Source organism: Xylocopa sonorina, unplaced genomic scaffold (assembly GCF_050948175.1).
Source record: "Xylocopa sonorina isolate GNS202 unplaced genomic scaffold, iyXylSono1_principal scaffold0079, whole genome shotgun sequence".
Taxonomy (NCBI): domain Eukaryota; kingdom Metazoa; phylum Arthropoda; class Insecta; order Hymenoptera; family Apidae; genus Xylocopa; species Xylocopa sonorina.
The window spans coordinates 262501-267500 of record NW_027490150.1 but is presented as its reverse complement, the minus strand read 5'-3'; the positions used below and the strand labels follow the sequence as shown (position 1 = coordinate 267500).

The 5000-nt window shown below is 53.4% G+C and overlaps 1 non-coding gene across 1 annotated transcript; it reads left to right on the top strand.

Moving 5' to 3' along the window:
* The first annotated feature begins 3360 nt into the window (after positions 1-3360).
* On the top strand, positions 3361-3515 carry LOC143432325 (5.8S ribosomal RNA). Its single transcript, XR_013102955.1, has one exon. It is a non-coding gene; the product is annotated as a 5.8S ribosomal RNA (ribosomal RNA).
* The last annotated feature ends 1485 nt before the right edge of the window (positions 3516-5000 follow it).

Sequence of the window (5000 nt, the reverse complement as noted above, 5' to 3'; positions counted from 1 at the left end):
GCTTCGTTCGCACAATGCCCGGGGAACGTTGCATTACGCGCGGAGGCGTCCAGCCTCCCGTTTTGCGCGTCTCTCCGTGTTGGCATGGCAGTCGATCGGAGCGAGGAAGCCGAGCTCTTGCGGGAGCTCGAGCCATTGGACGAGTCGTCCAATTCTCTCTCGATTTCGGGACGAGGAGTTGCATACTTACGTACAAAAATAAAGTGCTCTCGCGTGCGGTCCTCGTGACCCGCGGCACGGCAAAAAATAACAAACAATAACGTGCTCTAGCGTGTGGTCCTGGTGACCCGCGGCACGGAAATATGACAAATAATAACGTGCTCTAGCGTGTGGTCCTGGTGACCCGCGGCACGGAAATATGACAAATAATAACGTGCTCTAGCGTGTGGTCCTGGTGACCCGCGGCACGGAAATATAACAAATAATAACGTGCTCTCGCGTGTGGTCCTGGTGACCCGCGGCACGGAAATATAACAAATAATAACGTGCTCTCGCGTGTGGTCCTCGTGACCCGCGGCACGGAAAAATGAAAAAAAAATAATGTGCTCGAACGAGCCGCATCCACTGCACTGCCACAAGAACAGAAACATTACATCCACTGCCCGTAATATGCAACTCCGCCTCGTGTCGGAGAGATCGAGGCGTCCGATCCTTTGGATATTGTACGTAAACCGGAACTATATTCGTTCCGAAATAAAAATTATAAGAGTCCAGATATGTATGGATGAAACGAACGCAAAGCGTATGCAGCAAAGAAAATAACCTTCCTTCGGTCGAGATCCGTCATGTTCAGAGAGGAATAACATTCGTCGCAGCAGCCTCGTTGTCGAGAGTCTGAAACCCGCCGTTGCGAGATCGAATTTCACATGCTCGCTTCGTGTTGTCGGGTAAATGTATAGACCGCTCGAGGCTGTCCTGCCGTACGAGATTCCTAACGAACTTACGAATTTTTTTTTTTTCGTTTACCTGAGCTACGGAGCCGACTCGACTGGATGGTAATATGGCAATTCGAAAGAGTCCCGTACTCTTTCGGTCGACCGTGTGTCGTTCGTTCGGAGGGGACGTTTCCGTCGCAGGAGCCTCGTTGTCGAGAGTCTGAAACCCGCCGTTGCGAGATCGAATTTTAAGTGCTCGCTTCGCGTTGCCGGGAACCAAGTATAGACCGCTCGAGGCTCCGATACGACGAGTCCCAACGAATTTTTACCCGAACGAAGAGAACGTACCGTCGACACGACCCTCGAATTTTTCGCAGGATCGCGTGTCGCACCGCTCTCTCCTATCTGTCGATCGTATTTGTACCGTTCCGTTCGGAGGGGACGATACCGTCGCGCAAGCCTCGTTGTCGAGAGTCTGAAACACCCAGGCGTCCGTTGCCGAGCACTTACGAATCATTTACGCTCGCTTCGCGTCGTCGGGGTTGAAACATAGACCGCTCGAGGATGTTGTACGGCGAGTCCCAACGAATTTTTACCCGAACGGGAAAACGTACAGTCGTCGACCTCGAATTCTCTCAGGATTCGTGTCGTCGTCACCGCTCTCATATCAGTCGATCGTACCGTTCCGTTCGGAGGGGACGATTCGTCGGAGCAGCCTCGTTGTCGAGAGTCTGAAACACCCAACGTCCGTTGCCGAGCACTTACGAATCATTTACGCTCGCTTCGCGTCGTCGGGGTTAAACATAGACCGCTCGAGGCTGTTGTACGGCGAGTCCCAACGAATTTTCACCCGAACGGCCCGCTTCGTATCGACTTCACGAATTATCGTGAGAGCGTGTGGTCGCGCCGTAACCTGTTCAAGTCGATCGTATCGTACCGTTCCGTTCGGAGGGGACGATTCGTCGCTGCACAGCCTCGTTGTCGAAGAGTCTGAAACACCCAGCGTCCGTTGCGAGCTCTTACGAATCATTTACGCTCGCTTCGTGTCGTCCGGGTAAATATAGACCGCTTCTCGAGGCTTGCAACCGGCGAGTCCCAACGAATCTTTACCCGAACGCGCGCGTGTCGTCGACTTCGAATTCGTGCATGGAGCGTGCGTGGTGTCGTCGCGCGTAACCTGTTGAAGATGGTCGATCGTACCGTTCCTTTCGGAGGGGACGATTCGTCGGTAATAGCCTCGGTTGTCGAGAGTCTAAGACGCGCCCAGCGGTCGTTGCGAGCTTTCGAATCATTTTATGCTCGCTTCGTGTCGTCGGGTGAACGTATAGACCGCTTCTCGAGGCTTGTACAACCGGCGAACGTTCTAACGAATTTTTTTTTACATTTACCCGATCGGTGTTTACGGTACATTAGCGGACCCCTCGAGTTCTCGTAATCGAGAACTCGTCGGGTCCGCTTTTTTATTTGCCATTTTTTCAGAAAGCAATACGCCGCTGGCACTTTGCCGTTTTCCCACTCCCAGAATTGTGCCGTTCAGCTCAGAGGGGACCCGTTCCGTTCCGTGCCGTCCACACCCATAACCTCGTTGTCGAGAGTCTTGAAACCCGCCGTTGCGAGATCGAACTTTACTTGCTCGCTTCGCGTTGTCGGGAAAAATATAGACCGCTCGAGGCTGTGTGGTTGGGCGAACGGTGTGGAGCGTCCTAACGAATGTACGAATTTTTTTTTCGTTTACCTGAGCCTTGTTGGAATCGACACGACTGGGTGGTATTGGAATTTTGAAGAGACCGTCGTCGTCGTTCGTTCGTTCGGAGGGGACGATTCCGTCGCTCGCGCCCAAGCCTCGTTGTCGAGAGTCTGAGAAAAACCCGCCGTTGCGAGATCGAATAATTTTATACTCGCTTCGTGTTGCCGGGGAAAACTCTTATAGACCGCCTCGAGACTGTGCGCGAAGACGACGAGTGTGTCCCATCGATGATAACATTGTTATGTTCACCCGAACGAGAGAGCGTCTTGTCGATCTCGAAAGCAATACGCCGCTGGGTGTTTGGTCTTTTTTCTTCTCAGTTCGACGCGCACGTTCGTTCCAGAGGGGACGATTCCGCCGTTGCCCGTTGTCCTCGTTGTCGAGAGTCTGTAATCCCGCCGTTGCGAGCTCGAACAGTTTATGCTCGCTTCGCGTTGCCGGGAGGTAAAAGACCGCCTCGAGGCTGCTGGTACGCGGAGGAGTCCTAACGAATTTTTGAAGGGATTTTTTTTTTTCTCTTCGCACCTGGACGCGCGCGTGCATTTTTTCGTAACTTTGAGGGAGACCTTACGCGCGAACCATCGGCGTATGCGTTTCATCCGTAGGACCGATATATCGTGTCGCCTCGAACTCCGTTCGGCGACGCCCGCGTCTCTTTCACCGGGGACGTTTGGGTATCGACTTGTTCGAACTTTAGTACCAAGAGACTCAAAGATCAATAAAATATACATATACGATTACCCTGAACGGTGGATCACTTGGCTCGTGGGTCGATGAAGAACGCAGCTAATTGCGCGTCAACGTGTGAACTGCAGGACACATGAACATCGACATTTCGAACGCACATTGCGGTCCACGGATACAATTCCTGGACCACGCCTAGCTGAGGGTCGTTCACGTAACCAGAATACTGCTTGCGTTGCGTTTCGTCGAATCTTTCTTTCCCTACGGTGCTCGAATCTGCCCGCCGTCGTTCATTCTCGAATTAAATTACGAACGTTTCTGAGTTCGGGCGGCACCGAGAAAGGGAGGAAGAGGAGCGATACGCGACGTACGAGCGATCGTTGGACGTTCGTCCGAGTCGTCTGTGGCCGTGCCGAGGCAATCCGCGATTGGCAACGTGTGTGTGCGCGTGCGGCGTGCGTAAACGCGTTCACGGAACTCGACGGTGCGTCGATCACGAACTCGCGTGAGTTCTTCGTGGCGTCGTGAGTCGTCCGTTAAACGGACGACCGCCCACGGGAACCGCTTCGTGTTTCGATCGCCGATTTTGTTCCGCGTTCCGAATTCGCACACCCGCCACACGCATCGCCTTCGCCCCGCCTTTAGCGCACGATACGAACATGCCGCGCGCTCGACGTCGTTTAAAATGAATTGTTTTTTTCACGCCGCAAGACCGAGGGAGAATTCTCGGTCGAGAGAGAAGAGATATACAAGAGAGAGAGAGCGACATCGTCGTAACGCGAGGGACGATGATGCGCATCCGATCGTTCGAAGTTCTCCTCGTACAGCCCCAGGGTGTTCGATCAGAATAACCCGTTCTCTCTGTTCTCTCCGCGCGTGTGTATACCATGTTTCCGCGAGGGAAGAAAAGATCTCTCGCGCGGACCGTCACTCGAACATAGGCCGTCGTTGCGTCCGTGTAGCGTCGCAACGTTTCTGGCCTGTGACGCGTGTCCGCGCTTCGGAGATCTCCCGAAGCGAAACTCGAATCGGTAACACGCGCGACAAAGGAGAGAGTTTTCGGAGCAGATACGGGAAGATTGGCTCCCCTTTGGCGAGGCTCGAGTTTTTTTTTCTTCGACGAGGTGCCGCCTCGGTGCCGCAAGGTACTACCGCCCTACTTCGTGATCATCGAGTGCGTTGGTCACCCCATGTCTTCGTTGTCGAGACGGGACCGCGCGACCAAAAGCCGGTCATCCAGTCCCCGGAAGCGCAGCTTGCGCTACGATCGCATCGTACGCTTTTCCACGCGTGCGTTCCCTTTTATTTCCCGTTCACGCAGCAGAGAGATTCGTGCGGGCGCTCCAACTCGGCCTGTCCTTCGTTCCGAAGGATCAGGGTAATAAAATCGGGGGAAAAGGAGCCGCTCCGTTTCGATCTCTGCGTGTTACGCGCGGAAGGTGTGGAACCGCTGGAGAGTGTAAACGGTTTGTCGATCGTTCGCAGCTACGACGATAAAGAGGACGGATGTTAAAGAAACGCCGGTAGCTTGGTCGTCTAGCGAGAGTCTCGTATTTTTTTTTTTCTTTTATATTTTTTACGAATCTTATATATAAAAGAAATACCGACACACGAAAGGCATTGGCGAGGTGCATAAAACGCTTCGACGAGAACACAACAACGAAGAGAGGTGCGTGTAGTTTCTTCTTGCCGGT